General features: G+C 36.1%; 1 protein-coding gene and 1 long non-coding RNA gene across 3 annotated transcripts in view; both read left to right on the forward strand.

Moving 5' to 3' along the window:
- SNF4Agamma (SNF4/AMP-activated protein kinase gamma subunit) overlaps positions 1 to 18,610 on the forward strand; it is a 924,355-nt gene that overhangs the window by 209,204 nt on the left and 696,541 nt on the right. The window lies entirely within an intron of this gene.
- The window catches only part of LOC145668702 (uncharacterized), a 91,878-nt gene continuing 89,884 nt past the window's right edge, over positions 16,617 to 18,610 (forward strand). Inside the window, exon 1 of the long non-coding RNA XR_014128074.1 lies at positions 16,617 to 18,068. This is a non-coding gene — a long non-coding RNA (uncharacterized LOC145668702). The remainder of the gene's footprint in view (positions 18,069 to 18,610) is intronic.

Raw genomic sequence — 18,610 nt, forward strand, 5'->3', positions numbered from 1 at the left:
TGGAGAGATCTTATTAAACGCTTGCAGGGACATGGGTTTAGAAGTAAATACAGAAAAACTAAATACATGGAAGTGTGTCTGGCCGTAATATGGCAAATTGTGGATGCGTTAAAATATTAAATAATACTTTTGCTAATAATACTTTCAAATATTTAGGATCAATATTAACAGACGGAAATCATATTCACGAAGAAATTAAATGTCGACTAAAAGCAGGGAATTCGTGTTACTATTCGATTCAAAATCTCTTGTCGTGGCGAATTCTGTCGAGGAATTTGAAGCTTAAAATATATAAAACGATAATCATGCCTGTTGTTCTGTATGGTTGCGAAACATGGTCGCTTAGTCTGAGGGAAGAACATAGACTGAAAGTATTTGAGAACAAGATCCTGAGACGAATATTCGAACCTAAGAGGAACGGGAATGGGGAATGGGGGAAACTTCATAACGAGGAACTACATAATTTATACGGTATACCCAACATTGTTAGGGTCGTCAAGTCTAGGAGGCTTAGGTGGGCAGGTCATGTAGCTAGAATGGAAGAAAGTAGAAACGCTTTCAAAGTCTTGACTGGAAAACCAATCGGAAAACGGCCATTAGGAAGCCTTAGGCGCAGATGGGAGGACAATATTAAGATGGATCTCGCAGAGATAGGAATACAAAGTAGAAATTGGGTCCAATTGGCTAAGGATAGAAGTCAGTGGAGAGCTTTTGTGAACGCGCCATTGAACCTCCTGGTTCCATAAGCCATAGAGTTATTATTATTATTATTATTATTATTATTATTATTATTATTATTATTATTATTATTATTATTATTATTATTATTATTATTATTATTATTATTATTAAGTTTTTGACGTTAGTGTGATGGTACAGCAGCGTGTTTATTCATAGTGCATGCGTGGGCACCGATCATAGGGAAACGAAATTTTCGGGGCTCCCTAGAATTTAGATATTCTTATTTCTTTGCTTGAATATCTGATAAAGAACTATACAATACTTGAACGTGCTCTCCTTGCCCCCTGCAAAAAAAAAAAAAAAAAAAAAAAAAAAAGTCAAAAAAATCCGCGCCGCTAAGTGCATGAAATTCCAGCATTTTATTTCCGGTCGAGTGGACCCAGTTTAATGTTCATTGTTTTTTTGAAACTAGTTTTATGTCCTTTACATTTTATACACAATATACAGTATCTGGCAAAAGTAAATTATTAATTTGGAAATCCGAAACACTAATCTCGCACATACTTCTATCGCTCTCGCCATTGTTGGAAACATTTCTGGAAGTAGTTTTTGGAATGATGAGCAACCTTGCCTTCGAATTTCGCATGATGTCTTCTCTTGACTCAAGTTGAGTCCCTTTTAGTGGCGTGTTCAGCTTGGGAAATAACCAAAAGTCACACGGAGCCACATTGGATGGGTAGAGAGCCTGACGACACAGAAGAATGTTGTTTGTTGATGAAAACCTGAATCAAATTTTGCAGACACGCTCCTCGTGCCCAAATTCTCATTCAAAATAGAATGAACCGACCCGATTGAATGGTTTCCGTTTGGGTATCGCCAAGTTTTTCGCAAAATTTGATGCAATATCGCTGCTGAAGTTTTCTGTCATTTTACAAAAAAAAAAAAAAAAAAAAAAGAAAAAAGAAAAAAGAAAGAAAGAAAAAAAAGAAAAAGAAAAAAAAGAAATCCGACGACCGCTCACTACACGTCTTCACTCGTTGGCCGACTGCCAGCGACTGACAAGACGCTTTCTGTGGGCGGGAAAAAAATACCACTGCGCATGAGTGTCTCCTCTACATCTAAACAAAAGAAAGTCCGCCCCCCCCCGCTTCATTGGCTCGATACTTTATGAATATACCTCGTACATCGCTTGTTTGCACGGTCGTACAGTTTGGGATGCCTTGATGGAAGAATTCTGTTAGTATCGTCATTCAATCCCCCCGTCACGCGCTGCTGAATCATTGGAACCTTCTCGAAACCATGACCTTTCAGTTTATATTTGAATTATGAAAACAGAACATAGTTTGCAGGTGCTAAGTGAGGTGCATAAGAGCGGTGATTCAACAATCACATTTTTTTTTCGCCAAAAAAGTGCTTCACAGTAATCGCATTGTGAGCGGATACATTATCGGGAAGAAAGAACCGGTTATTGGATTCATTTATGGCCAATCTGACATGTCGAAGCCTTTAAAGAAGTTGTCCGTTATGCCTCTGTAGTACTGTTGGGTTACAGTGATCTTCTTGTTCGAATTTCTTGTGAATATCGCCTTCCCAATCGAAAAAAAAATTGATGATCATTGTTTTCACACAAGACTTCGCTTCAGCCGCGACAAATATTCTCCAACGCATATAGCTGATTGACGGTTAATGGCAAGGTTATACTTGTAGCACCAGATTTCATCGCCCGTTACTATTCTTTTTAAATTAAAGAAGTTATATCACTGTCATCTCTGACGATCAAAATTTGACAAGTCGCAACCTTTGTCTGTGCTCTTGAGTCAAACTGAGTGGATCGTCTGAATCGTTTTTGGTAAAATAGCCTGAAAATAAACTCACCTCCAAGAGTGAACTACTTCTAGTGATGCTTTTTTGTAAGAAGCAATTTACGCAACATTTCAGAATTATTAGTGGAATATTTACTTATGAAATGGGAATAAAATTCCTTGTCGTTTTTGAGAAAATCGTTTAAAAAAATCCTCACGAATAGACTATCCATCGTACATTTTTATGGAGAAATGATTTCATGGCACATTTGTCGGGCTATCAATTAAATATTTATTTACGAAATATGAGCAAAACCGTTTGAATCATTTTTTGAGAAAATCACCGAAAAAATTCAACCTAAAAATCAAGGATGTTATAAATAGAGGATCTGTCCATATGTATCTTCATCCTATTAAATCAATGAAGCCAAAAAAAACAACCGAACATAGACACGTCTGATTGGCTACTTCCGTTTCCGCCCTGATTGTTGGCTCAAAACATTGCGATCCTATTGGGCGGAGTGGGCAGAGTAGGGGTGGTGAAACTGTGACGTATGGCTTCAAGATTTTGTTGTAAGGGCAGATGCTCTATTTTATAAGATCTTTGCTAAGAATAAACTACCCTCGGTAGATTTTCAGAACAAAGATATTATATTATCAGATTATTAATAAAATATTTATTTATGAAACATGAACATAATCCCCTAAATTATGATTGAGAAATTCGTCCAAAAAAAAAAAAAAAAAAAGATAATAAAGTACTCTTTCTCCAGACTTATACCACAGTATGGGATTGCTATTGAAAACTCAATTTATGGAATATAAACAGTCTTTAGAGACATTTTTGAGAAAATCGCATTTCTTTTAAAATTTTCACTTTTCAGTAAACTACCCTTATTTTTAAGGGTAGGAAGGAAGTTGGAAAAACCCTTGGAGAATCACATAAAACCTAAAGTTTAAAATTTGGTTAAATACGTTGAACGGTATGACCTCTGTAGGCGAGTGTACGTCAGGACGAGCAGATAAACGGACTGATGTCGAAAAATCATTTCTTCGGTATCAGTGAAATGTGTAAATTCGTTGCAATATCGAATTCGTTTTCTTTTTCACAGTTACCATACTTTCTCATTTCCCTTCGTCGCTCGAAAGTAAAAAGTGGCAGAGCACTCATCTCTGGTGACGTAGGTCTCTGGTTCAATCCCAGTCCTCGTGATTTTGTGGTTCACAGCACCCTATCTGTGCGTTTTCTTGGGTGTTTTTTTCGTTTCCTGCTACATTTTCATTCCATTATTTTTTCATAATCTTTTCACTTTCGTTAATCGTCCATCTCTTTTAGCTTAAAGGGCATATTCCTGGAGTGTACAACTACAGATTTAATTTCATTTTCAGTTTTCTCCTCAAGTTTAATTTAATTGGATTGGTTACAACAGAAAATAATCACTTATGCAAGGTATGTGGAACTTGTGAAAGAAACTGTTCATAATGTATTCACTTTTTAGCTAATCACATTATGCTGTTTCCTCAGGGAATTAGTAGAAAGAAAATTGGGTCGAAACAGGCGTGGTTTTGTTGAAAATTCATGTGCTTTCATGGATTCAAACACACACAGAGAAAACTACGTGATCGTTGAATATACGTTCCTCCATTTCTCTTCTCTCCCTCTTCTATCTTCTTTTATAGGTAGATTAGCGTTATTTTATTATTCCATCTTCTGTTATACATATTGAGTGAATTAAATTAACCTCAACTTCCCAAACTATTACATAAAGTTAAGAATTTTTAAACTGTATTATGCTATCAGATTCTACGTATTATAGATCTTTATCACTTCTACATGACTTTTACTTCTATGTTCATAAAATTTTGTTTCCGTGTCTTCACGCACTTGGTTTTTACAATACACGCTATTACTTAATAAGAAAATAAAAGTTTTCACTGAACACTATATGAGTGTTGGAGTTTACTTACCAGCTGGACGGATAGGATGAAGAAACACTATTCTTTGAATAGTTAATACCTTTCTGAGAATTCTATACATTTTCGTTATGCTATTAAACTTTTGTTTTAAAGGGCTAATTTACAAACAGTTGCAAACAGTAAGTTTTATTTATTTATTTTTTTTAAGTAATAGCTGCAAACGGCTAAGTTGAAAACAGTAGGTTCTTTTACAGCATTTATTCTTTACTTATAATATTTATAAAGCTTATAAGACCTAAGGATTGGAGATTTTATGATTCTATTTTCTACAATTATTTACTTAATACTGAAATATTATGGTTAGTGATTGAATTCTTACTGAACAAACATCACAATATTGCGTTTTCCTTTCTTTGTTTTTCAACTTCTTTACAAAACCTGAGCGTGGTACTGGGGAAAATATTATTTATCTTGAGGGAAAAAATTGATCAAGAGATTGCTTTTATTAAAAATAATACAAAATTTACCATTTTTCTTTTGCTTGTTTATTCATAAGTGAAAGGAGATAATGAAATACAACTTACCACAATCATAGATAATGTTATTCTACAACAGAAACTATGAACCTGAAGAATTTTCATTGTCGCCATCCATAAAAATTACTGTGTTGACATAATAACATTCCCCCCAAAATCTTAAGTTAAGGCAGCGACTCGAGGAACGAACTCAACTGCATTTGATTATGTATCATGTTGTCTTGGAATCCTGTGAACGACTTCCTAAATAATAGTTGTATTTAGTTTGTAATAACCAAAATAGTTTTAACATACACTTATTAAAATTAAGTAATAATGTACTCAAATTGTCCCTTCTGTTCTGAAGTTATTTACGAAACTAATTTCATCGAACTGAATGAACTTTTGACGCTGACTATTCCAAGGCTATGCCATGTAGGGTAAAGCAGACGGATGATTCATTAAAATGAGCGGTTATGGACTTACTAATGGAATGAGAATGTGGAAGAAAGTGAGAAAACCCCGGAAAATCCAGGGACTTGGAATTGTCCACTACAAACCAAGGATCCCTCGCATAAGAGTCGACTACTTTACGATTGAGTCTTCATGTCTTCTTACCAATCTATATCATATAGGGATTGCAACTAATATGTAAAATGGATAAGACATGATATACAGTAGGACGTCGATAATCGGAACGCGGTCCCTAGAATCTTTTCACATTTTGTCTTAGCGCTAGCGATAAACAAACAAGAATTTTAGGAATGATCCAAAAAATGGATAAAAAGATTGCGATCTTGGCCAATAATTATATGTTGGGTCAGGAGCCATAAAATTTTTGAACGATCTCTAAATCGAGTTTCCGTATATTTTACGGAATAAGCACATCGTACTGAGTTAAGTGGTAGTTTTGGTTTGGATACACTATATGCAGTACTCCAGATATAAGGCGTACAAGAAAATATTTGATTGAATGAAATATATTGGAATTTTTGGATCAGGGGCCACAAAAATTTTGATTGGATCCTAAATCTTGATTTCCTAATTTTTGCGGAATAAGCTCATCATAGTGAGTTAAGTGGTAGTTTTGGTTTGGCTACATTATATGTAGTTCTCCACATCTAAGGCCTACAAGAACATTTATAATTAAATGAAATATATTGGATTTTTTGGATCAGGGACTACAAAAATTTTGAATGGACCCTAAATCGAGATTTCATATTTTTTTGCGGAATAAGCACACCATACTGAGTTAAGTGGTAGCTTTGCTTTGCCTATAGTATAGATATAGTTATAGAGATATAAGTCGTACAAGAAGATTTGTAATTGAATGAAACACATTGGATTTTTTGGATCAGGGGCCACAAAACTTTTGGATAGCACCTAAATCTTTTTTTTTTTTTTTTTTTTTTTTTTTTTTTTTTTTTTTTTTACGGGATATGCACATCATACTGAGTTAAGTGGTAGTTTTGGTTTGGATACACTGTATGCAATTCTCCGGATATAAGACGTACAAGAAAACGTTTGGTTGAATGAAATGTATTGGATATTTTGGATCAGGGGTCACAAAAATTTTTAATGGCCCCTAAATCGAGATTTCGTATTTTTTACGGAATAAGAACATCATACTGAGTTAACTGATAGTTTTGGTTTGGCTACAGTATATCTAGTTCTCCAGATAAAAGGCCTACAAGAAAATTTCTGCCTGAAATATATTGGATCTTTTGATCCAACAATAGGATTATCCGTCGGCAGACCGAGGCAATGACCTAGGTGTGCCCTTCAGTACAGTACACTAATTCAATTTTCTTTGTGTGAAGTCAATATGTAATTGTTTGTCACACATATTCTTATTTTTATTTTTCCTTAGGCATATACAACGTAAGTTTTAAGTGTAAGTTACAAGAACAGTGTAATTTAGTGTACTAGCAGGTTCTTCAGAAACATTAAATGTAAGTACCTTTACGTGCGGTATTGTAATTACTGTATGTACTGTATAACCACTGTATTGATAAAAGAACATACCGTACAGTATATTTAAGCCTCAATGGCATTTTCTTGGTCATTTTCGAAAATCCGAACAATTTGAAAACCCGAATTACCTGTTGTCCCAATTAGTTAGGATTTTCGACTTCCTACTGCATTAAAAATGTACTCATATACTAATGATGATTAAGTATACTTGTTTAATTTTAATGATACTATCAAGAGATTTTTGTTAAAATATCAAGCACTTGTCAACAAGTTATTAACTTCACTACAGAAAAATAACAAAATGATTAATTTGTTTTAATGAATCAAGATTTTTTGTATGTTATGCGAAGAGGAGAATGAACATCATTTTTATTAGTATTTCTTTTTAAGAAGAAAAATTAAATAAAGAAGAATTTCTAGATTAAAAAGAAATTTGAAAAAAAAAGTGCACAGAGAGGGAAGAAATTGATCATCTTCATTTTCCATCATCGTTTCACAAACCATCAATTTTAATGATGGATGAGATTTTTCCCCATGGTTGAATGCCTCTGTCTGGTGTGGAAAATAGAGGAGCTAACTTCGTGTATAGCTTTTCCTTTTGACTGACATATTTAGCTATTCTCGGCTTCATCTCTTTTTCCTGTCGATATTCTCACTTACTTTAACATTTCATAATTCTTTAGACTCAAAAGAGCAGCCACCTACTATATATATATAGTATAAATTCTAATAGAAAACATTGAGAAGCAGAAAGGAAGAAAAACTAGGTTGTTAGCATAATTGTGTAGAGGGTGATACAGAAAAAGATGAAAACCTAATTGAGATTTTGTTACACAATTTGTATGCAAAATGAACACTCTAAACGTCAAATTAGATTAGATCCCCACGTTTCTGTCCATTTATGTATACAATGAATATATTTTGCAACGTACCCAAGAAACTATTTTCTGATAGGCAGTGGCGTCGCCAGAAATTTCACTTTGGGGCTGATTTGGACTAGGGATGGCCATTTCCGGAAAAATGATTTTCCGGTTTCCGGAAATCACATTTTCCGTTTTCCGCTTTTCCGGAAAATTTCCGTATTCCGTTTTCAATTTTCCGTTTTTCCGGAAAATGTGGCCATCCCTAATTTCGACCAAAATATACGTATCTCAAACTCACTATACTCCTTTCTTGATCCTTGTATATTCTTTATTTTAATTAAAAAAAAGATTTATCGCCGCAGAAACAAAATTTTGTCATTGAATCATATCCTTGTCAAGAAACCAATCCAGGATTGCCGTTATCAATTTCCCAAAGACATTTTTTTTAAAGGAATATTATACTCTCACCTTCTGGTTTCACTATCAGATATAACAGTAGGAAGGGAAAAAGTAGAACAGGTGACTAGATTTAGTATCTTGGTATTATTATTAGCAGGGGACATAAATTGTGAACATGAAGTAAAGCAAGGATAGGAACGGCGAAAGAAATATGCAAAAAGAAGAAGAAACGTCTGAACGAAATAAAATTAAATTTCTAAATTAGCGACCCACGATTATGCCCTGTAGCCTAAAGGAGACGGTTGTTTAATGAAATTGAATGATTGTGTTAGAATTGATGGAATAAGAATGTAAAGAGGAAACGAGATCAAACATGAGCAAACCTACGTTCACGATGTTGTCCACCACAAACTTACATAGCCTGGGGCCGAACCAGACCTTCCTAGCGTAGAAGTCATCCTCTATCACTGGACCATCATGTCTAGAAAGAGAGTCTATTTTATAGTTTCTTGAATAAAGAGTTAAGAAAAAAAGACTCATAAAATGTTTCATTTGGATTACTATACTCTATGGTAGGGGTGGTCTTTTTCGATAAATCTGTTTTCCGATTTTCGGAAATTTCATTTTTCGTTTTTTCGTTTCTCGCTTTTTCGAAAATTTTTCGTTTTTTCGAAAAAAATTTCGTTTTTCGTTTTTTCGAAAAAAATTTCGTTTTTAAAAAAATATTTCGTTTTTCATTTTCCGTTTTCGAAAAATGTGGCCCCTCCTACTCTATGGCAATGCTTTCCAACATTTTTTCGCTGACGACGCACTTTATTGAACTTACATATCACTTACTTGATTTTTATTAATGATACTAACAGAAGTAGTGGGTCTATTTAGTATTGATCATTGTTGCTGCTGCTGGAGACATTAACTGATACAGTCTGTCTCAGAATTTATTTTAACTAATTATTAAATGGTTCATCATTTTTAAATTAGAAAATTTTGCAACACACCCTACGGGACTGCGCAACAGACTAATGTGTCACGATACACCGGTTACACTGAGAAAAAACAATCGTATGTGGCGCACATAAAAATGTATGCTATATGTGTAAATCCTGTAGTTTTTGGACTTCACGTACAGCAAACGTATAACCGAGAACGTATGTTTTATAATACTTTCCGCATTCGTGTTTCATCTATACATACTTTCCGTACGAACGAAAGAACTGTATATAGGTGGTCACGATCTCAAATACAAATGGACGTATATAACATATAGCTGACGAATGTAACGTACGTATATGTATGTAAAATACGAAAGACTGTTAGATGTCATACATCTTGCAACGGCATGGTGTAACATCTGAGGGCAGTGCGTATGTAGCATATGGATAACGTATGCTCCATACTGATTTCTGTAGTAAACAAAAGGATTCCGTATATTTGTACAATCTACCGCTGTCCGGAGAAGGGATTTCTCTCATTGTAGGAACCACTACTCTATGAAGGATGGGCACTAAACAAAAGGGAATTTAGAAAGACTGGATTCTTTCGAAATGTGAGTGCCGAGAAGAATTGAGAGAATTAGTTGAGTCGAACGGAAAACAAATGAGGAAGAGTTAGAAATAGTAAGTGAGAAATTAACTATTTTAGATTGAATTAAAAAGAGGAAAACAAACTAGTTGGGACATTCGCTGAGATGAAACTGCATCATGAGGGACGTGTTACGGCCAAAAGAAGTTACAGTTGATAATTGGTATTACAACAGAAAATACCATACGGTGAAGACTAGTGTTGCTGACGAGACATCATTATAATCATCATCATGATAGAAATTCTGCATTATTGGCAGGTCAGCTGGCGCAACTGAGAAGCTACCATACTCCACGGTCTTTCGCTAACCTCTTCGTCTTCACGTATGATTTCTCTGTTTTGATATCGTCCATTAATTGTAGTATCCTTCGCCATCCCTACCTCTCTTTTCTGCAACCATACTCTCTAACACGTCTTTCATGATATAGTTCCTTCTCAGCCAATACCCCAACCAGTTTCTCTTCGTCTTCTCAATAATATTTAAAACTGTTCTTTTCTCCCCTACCATTTCTAACACCCTCTCATTCGTTTTCCGCTCAACCCAGCTATCCTTTCCATTCTTCTTTACACCCACATCTCGAAAGTCTCCAGTTGTTTTTCGTCACTTTTTCGTAATGTCTATGTTTCTGATCCATACAGTACAATACTTCACATGAAGCATGTTATGAATCTTTTTCTCCACTCTTTATTCAAAGTCCCACAAAATATACTCTTCTTTCTTCTAAAAACTTCTTTCGCCATTCCTATCCTTGCTTTTATTTTACGTTAACACTTCATATTATTATTAATAATACTATCCACGTGTCGAAAATTAGTCACCTGTTCTATCCCCCCTCCTACTTCTACATTTGACACTGACTGCTTCGTTTCAATCACCATGGCTTTTGTCTTTCTGACAGTTATTTTCATCTCATATTGTTCGCAGCCCTGCTCTAAATTTTCTAACATTTTATTGATTTTCTTTTCAGATTCCGCAACAAGCACTATATCTTCTGCAAACCGTATACACCCAATCATTCTACCTCTCACTGAAATGCCGTCTTCATCTTGTAGGCTCCTTTTCACAATCTCCTCTAGATAGATATTAAATATTGTTGGCGAGAGAAAGCATTCCTGTCGAACTCTCCTCCCCATCACACTCGCCTGTCATTTTCTTCTCTTGTTCTAACACTTTCTTGTTGGTTCATGTATAAGTTTCTTATGAGTCTTCGTTCTTTCCATTCCAACACAACCTTCTTTAGAACTTCCAACAATGAATCTTCGATCTTTCCATTCCAAAGCAACCTTCTTTAGAACTTCCAATAATTTCCAATTCACGCGGTCAAAAGCCTTTTCTAGATCAATAAATACCACATACATCTCTTTCTCTTTTTCTATAAATCTTTCACCGATCACCCGAAAAAGTTTAACATATTATTTTAAAACCCTACTCGTACTATTTTAGTTTGTTTTTGATGCTCTTTTAGTTTAAAGATCGGAATGTTAAAATTTACGAAACGGCTTTGTTTGAGAGAGTTTGCTAAGTTAATGCAACAAAAGCCTAGAAACATTTATAGCGTACAGAGAGAATCCAACTGAGGAAAACACGGCAAGAAATTTTATCTTTTTGTTTAGGGAGTGAAATTTTGACATACCGGTTCATATATTATATTATATTATATTATATTATATTATATTATATTATATTATATTATATTATATCATAAATTATATTATGTTCCACCCATAAAGTTGTCGAGACGCTTTGGTCTATGATGACCCGTGCCAATCCACCCACTAGAGCGATACTCAATATGGTCGGCTGCTCGGACAATTCAACAGTCGACCAACATCTACAATCTATGGAAAAAAAAATTCAAAATCTGCCTCATGGGTCACCCACATCTTGCCTCATGGGTTATCTTATATATATGATAACTTTTAGAAATATTATGAATACCCAATACTTTTACATTCTGCAGCACCGGGAATACAACCTGGAATCGTTCACCACGCCAAAGGCGAGACTCAAGTATGCTTCCATATAAAATTAACTCTCCCCAGTGCCAGGTTATGCTTTCTCTGTGCTAAAAGATATTTAACAGATTTTGATTTCAATAGGTCTAATAATCAGTTTTGTAAAAAAAAAAAAAAAAAAAAAAAAAAAAAAAAAAAAAAAAAAGTGTTTACTAAAAGTCAGATAAAATATCCCTTCCAACTTCCTTTTGTTTGAACCTGAAATAAATAAATAAATAAATATGTCAGGAAAGAGAAATTGATAAAACAAGCAAAGTCTTTTTCGAAAAGTTGTCTTTATTCATATATTTAGAAGTCTGGTGCGAACAACAGGGCCTCATACACTACAAGTTCTTGCAAAGGAATATGACCATTACTGCTCTGCAGTTGTACCCATTCTCCCAAAGGTTTCGGCACAAACGCTTCAAATTTACAGTTCTCCCTCCAACTTTACCATTCCTTACCTACAAATTTACCGTTGTTTTGTCCAAAAAAAATATTTTCTTAAATTTATCTTTCTTTCCATACACAAATGTACGTACCTTCCATTCCCCAAAGTCACCATTGTCCCCTACAAATGTATCATTCAGTTCGCAAAATATAGCTACTAATCTCAGTCCCCAAATTACAATTCTACCCCTCAAATGTATCATTTAGTACCCGAATATACCATTTTTCCTTCAACTTTACTTTTCTTCCCCGAAATTTAGTCTAGCTTTATCCCTACAAATTTATAATTTTCCAGTTTGATACTACCACTTTCAACAAATAAATAAATAAATAAAAAATTACGTTCCTCCAAGTAATCTCACGAGCGCAATATGCTCCTACTGTGTGCAACCCTGCTTCTCTTGTATTCGATCGGTCAAAATGCCAACTAAAACTTGTAAGGGGTATAGGTTATATAAGCTCAGTGGTTGAATTGGAAATAAATTACTAGGCATACTTAGGAATATCTGCCTTAGGGATATTTTTATATACGAGAGCTTGTTTATTTTTATAGTTGGTATGCTATTTGACATCTTAATTTAAAATGCTACACCAGTTCATACCAGTCCAAATGCTTAGGGTTACCATATGACAGATGACATTAAAAAATAAAAAAAAATAATAAAAAAAAGATGACATTTTGATGACATTTTCAAAAAAAGAATTACATTAGTTGACGAATCTCTTAATGGTATAGCGAAAAATTATAATTTATGTAACTGAACTTTTACGATACTGATTATAGACATACAGAAAGTTCCTTTTCTTACAGCTGGATGTGTATTTTCTTGGAAATTGAACACCGCAACAATACTAACATTAATTATTTAATATAGGCTATGTGCCTAAATATTTTCCCGACCTTTTACTGAGGATACATACGAGAGTGAACCATGTTTTAAGTGTGCAGTAGTCCAATGAATAACATTCTCTACTATCCATTTCGTATTTGTTTCTTTGAAAAAGAAAAGTTATGCATTAAGGGGAAGATCATAAAGTACATCTCATCTAATATAATATAATATAAATAACATGTGTTTGTTTGTGTCTGTCTGTGTGTCTCTGTGTGTGTCTGTGAGGTCTGGGGACCAGACAACTGAACCAAGAGTTACCAAATTTTGGTCACGGGTACCTTGGTCCAGGCCCCAGACCAAGACGAAGTGTTTTTTTTTTTTTTTTTTTTTTTAATTCGAACCAGGGGGTCTCGGAGGGAGGCGTTTACCGGGACATGAAAAAGTAGTAGAAAATGACCGATATTAGTGTCAAATTCATAGTTTTCGCGGTCGCTGAGATCAATGGTGAAACTCCGATCGCATTAACTTCTAAATTCACCCCATTCGGCTGCGGGTCAGGGGTCATCAAGGGGGATACCGGGACATGTAAAAATAATCCAAAATGACCAATATTAGTGTCAAATTCATACTTTTCGCGGTCGCTGAGATCAATGATGACACTTCGATTAGCGATTACTTTCAAATTCAGCCACCATTGTAAGCGGGCCTGGGGTCACCGGGGGAGGAGGCTTATCGAGACGTGTAAAAATAATCCAAATTGACCGATAGTAGTGTCAACTTAAATCCATAGTTTTCGCGGTCGCTGAGACCAATAGTGACACTTCCATTAGCGATGACTTTGAAATTCAGCCGTATACGGTCCGAGAGCGACTTGTGGGGCGGAAGAGTTATCGAGACATGTAAAAATAATAAAAAAAAAAATGGCCAATATTAGTGAGAAATCCATAGTTTTCGGGATGCTGAGTTCAATGGTGAAACTCAAGATCTCGTTTACTTTCGGGGGGCGCGGTGGCTCAGTGGTAGAGCGTTCACCTCTGGTGCTTGGGGTCCCGGGTTCGATCCCAGCCCCCGCCAAGTGAACTTTGTGGTGGACAAACACCGTGCTCGTGGGTTTTCTCGGGGTTCTCCCGTTTCCTCCCACTTTCTTCATTCCACCATTTCACTCATCTCTCATAATCACCGTCTCCTTTAGCCTAACCGGCATAATCGTGGGACGTAAAACTTAAAGATTTCATTTCATTTTTTTCGTTTACTTTCAAATTTAGCCCCATCAGCTAAAGAACGGGGGCCATAATAAAGGGGGTCACCGAGACATGTAAAGATAATCGAAAATGACTGATATTAGTGTCAGATCCATAGTTTTCGCGGTCGCTGAGATGAATGGTGATACTCTTAGAGGGGTTGACTTCCAAATACAGACCCCGTCGATTGGAAGACAGAGGCGTGTTTTTTTTTTTTCAAAATTGGAACCAGAGGGTATCAGAGGACGTTTACCGGGATATGAAAAAGTAATAGAAAATGAGAGATATTAATGTCACATTCATAGTCTTCGCGGTATCGGTTGGGGCCCAGAGGTGATTTTTCCAAAATTCGAACCAAGGGGCTCTCAAGGGGCGTTTACCGGGACATGTAAAAGTTGACCAATATTTGTGTTGAATCCATATTTATCGGGGTCGCTCAGATGTATAGTGACATCCCCGATAGTGTTTACGTTCAAATTCAGCCCGCATCGGCCAAGGAGAAAATTCTTTTCTACCCATAAAGGGATTTGTCATTTTGTTTCTTTGGTTAATAGTTATTTTGTTAGGTTTTGTTTGATGTTATTCATATTACTTTGTTCTGCAACCGTATAATTTATATGCACTTGCGAGCAGAAATTTACATTTTCAAATGGCCAGACTTTAGTTGTTTAGTTATGCCAGACCTGATCACAAAATTATCTATGCATAACTTTAGTGCTTGCTCACACAAAATAGATCCAATTTTAGAAATGTTTCTTAATTGTTCTTTCGTTGTTCAGTTTATTTAATAGACGTACGAAGAACGGGCATAACAGCAGCTAGTATTCAATAAGGTGTATTACAGAGTTAAATCATTTCTGGACGATAAAATTATACAAGCCCTCTATGGATCGACCAATGGCGGCTCTTAAGGGAAGTCATACTGGTAAAAGTTTAAATTTTGTTGCTACAAGCCAGGGGCGGCATTTGGGGAAGGCAGGGGCAATTACCTCCTTGGGCAATATATATATATATATATATATATATATATATATATATATATATATATATATATATATATATATATATATATATATGTTAATTAAAAAAGTATAAATCTTATGCCGGTGGAGAACCTTACTCCCTCCAAGCAAAATCTGAAATAAGGCTACTGCTTAAAGGAAGAAAGCTATATAGCCTAATACACTAATTCTTGTATTCGGCTCTCTCAAGCTGTACGAACTTTTTTTTAAACCTTATCTTGTATCGATAACATTTAATTTTTACCGATGTGATTTGCCTCAAGAGCCGCCATTGGTATTGACTATACATCTCTACTAATAATTTCGTAATGAGTAGAAGGATACTTTCCTAGAACTACTGTAAACAATTGTATACCCCACCATGTATTTTCAAGTTTTCAACCCATGTATTCTGAACTGAACCTCTGGAGTTCATAGTCTGGACACACAAGATCTTGGTTATACGAAGTAAATAAATGAAATGAAATAAAAATCTTGTAATTGAAACACAGGGACGACGCTAGCTTCAATTTCTTAGGGAAGGGACAAACGGAGGGGCGAACAAGTGTTGGGGGCCAGTTATTGTTTTGTATGTACACCGAAAAGGAAAAAAAGTTTTATATTACTTCACCTACATTACAATATATGTCTCAGAAGGGGAGGGCGGTCGGGAATGTAAATGTAGCCACCAGAGCAGTGTTTCTTCCAGACATGTTTTTTTGGGGAGCACTGCCCCCCCGGAGCTCTGAAAGTGTCCCCCGGAGCAAACCAAAATAATGCGTTTATAATATAATAATAAAGAGAATAGTATCAGCAGTGCCCCCCCGGAATATTATTTCTGAAAGAAACACTGCACCAGAGAAGCGGCCGCGCTCCTTTTGACACCTCTCTGGCGTTGCCACTGTTCTGTAGAATATTTCGTTTATCTCTCTGAAATTTCTGTGACCCCGCGTAAGAGTAGCCAGTAACGCTCTCGTCTTCGGTGCGAGCGGCTTCAGGTTCGATACCCAGTGGGGACATTCGGTCGAAAAGGTGTAAAAGCTTTTTCAGACCACCCATTCTGAGTTAGGTTTTTTCCTCATTCATACCAGGTAAATACCGGGATGTTACCTAACAATTGCATCAAGCCGTTTTCTTTCTTCTCAATTTCTCGGACAGTGTGATACGGGGAACGTGGCCACAGATGAAAGCCTAGAAATCTAATCCTAATCTCTGTTTTTTTTTTTTTTTTGTTTGTTTTTGGTTTATGTATTTGAATAAACTATTGTTTAAAGAATAGTCTATATTGTTCAGTATTCAAATTTGATATTATTAGTATATTCATACTGTTGTAGTTATATCCCCCATTTCACCACTAAATAAAATAAAATATTTCTTTTAAATTGATTGGTGGCCTGAAATCAATGAGTTTGAGTTCGAATCTTTGAATTTGGGAAATTTTACTGACGGATGGTGCCACTAGGTTGCTTTCTTGCCATCTATTGACCCGAACAGGAAAAGGGGAGTGACTAAACTGAACGACCGATTGTCTTTTTGTACTACTAAAATTCCGTGCGCGATTATGTGGGCTGGAGAAACATCAGATACACTTCCTCAGTACTGGTGGGTAGGCCATCACTAAAATATATATACGTATATAACAGATAATGGAATCGTCTGAAACAGGTATATGTGAAAATGAAACTATCTGTCTGCTGCGCGAGTAGGATCAATTGACGGGGGAGAGTTGTTCCCGCGAACGAGTTGTTGCGAGATCCGGTGATCCATTCCATTCCGAGACCAGTTCAACAGTCAGCGAGATAACGTGAAAAAGGAAAGGGGGTGCGTCTGAGAGCGCCATGTGCTCTGCTCGACCCGTACCACAGTGAAATGCACAGAACGAGCATGCCAGCCAGTGCCGAAACAGATTGAATACGAACTACGCTAAACCAGGGAGTGAGCGGGGTTGTTTCGAAGCGAGCGAAGGAAGGAACTGGATCAGAGTGCGTGTGTGTGTGTGTGCGTAAACTTGCAAGTGCGTGTGAGAAGCACTTCTCGCTTCTCTTCTCTACTCCATAAAGTTTGTGACGTCATTAAAGGGGGCGGGAGGGAGAGACTGATAGAAGATTGGGCATGGTGCCCACGTTCATGTGAGCGATATCTTTTTCTACTAAGGATACCGAGAAGCTAGTAGTTTCTCAGATGTTCTTTCTGGTGCATGTGTGTTTGTGTGATCGCTCAGTGAGTGAGGAAACAAAATCGAGAGGAGGCGTATTGCAGTGGTATTTTGTCGGTCGCGCATTACACAATGCGTCTCCCCATTGCCGCATCAACCCCCTCTGTACGTAACGGGTATTTGACAATTTTTCCAACCCCCTAGCGTAGCAGCGTGGCGACGTTGCCAAGTTTATTACCAAGAGCTTGATTGCCAATAGACTCACCCGAAGAGAAAACCCAACTTAATCCCAGTGTTATAAAACACATGCGTAATTGTGTGTGTGTTCTAGATATAGCATTTGGCTCTGTGTTTATATTGTGCGTGTTTGGAAGTATCGTTAGAAGACACCTTTATGCTTATATCCGTGTACTCGTGTTCGTTTTACTTCGAATATATAGGATAATTATTAAAAATAATCGTTGTTTACGGTGCCCGTGACACGGAAGTGTGATGTTTACATGGTGAGATAATTGTTATAAACAAGCCAGGATAAGAGAGATATGTTTACTTCCTGAGATAACTGGGTTACTCTGTGTATTCCTTCTGTGCTAAACTCTACTGAAAATTTCTGTTGAAATACAACGAACATCATTAGCAACGAACATTACTAACTTTTTAAGTAAGTAGCTTTTTTTAAAAAAAATTATATTGATTTCGTATTAAACCATACATTTAATATTGACTTTTGTCGTGTTTAACATTTTCAGTGTTAGTCATTTACATCAAGATACGTTTCTGCAGTCCAAGTGTAACAGTGAAACTGGACAGGAGCGTGGTGTTCGTATCTCGGCGATGCCTATTATTGGGGCAGTCCGAATAGGATAATACTATAGGCCTTAATTTCAAGATAATAATGTAGTGTCTAAATCTAAGGAGTTCATTGGAAGCTTCTACCGAAATGTTAAGGTTTACACAGAATAAATGAACGTTTCCTATTGATTTAATGCAGTGGAGTATTTAGGGGGGCTATCGGGCTCAAGCCCCTCGAAATAGTTTCATAGTTTTTGCTTATACGTACAATACAAATGCTTCTTACTGGTTCTCAAGCCCCCCTCCCCCGAAACCACCTTAATACGCCACTGATCTAATGAGATGTTAGACTCTTTCTGCCGATATTTTTCAAACTCTTGATTAATATTCGAGTGTTAAGAAAAATAAAAA

The sequence above is a fragment of the Thermobia domestica genome, chromosome 13 (genome assembly GCF_964235325.1).
Source record: "Thermobia domestica chromosome 13, izTheDome1.hap1.1, whole genome shotgun sequence".
In the NCBI taxonomy this organism is placed as follows: domain Eukaryota; kingdom Metazoa; phylum Arthropoda; class Insecta; order Zygentoma; family Lepismatidae; genus Thermobia; species Thermobia domestica.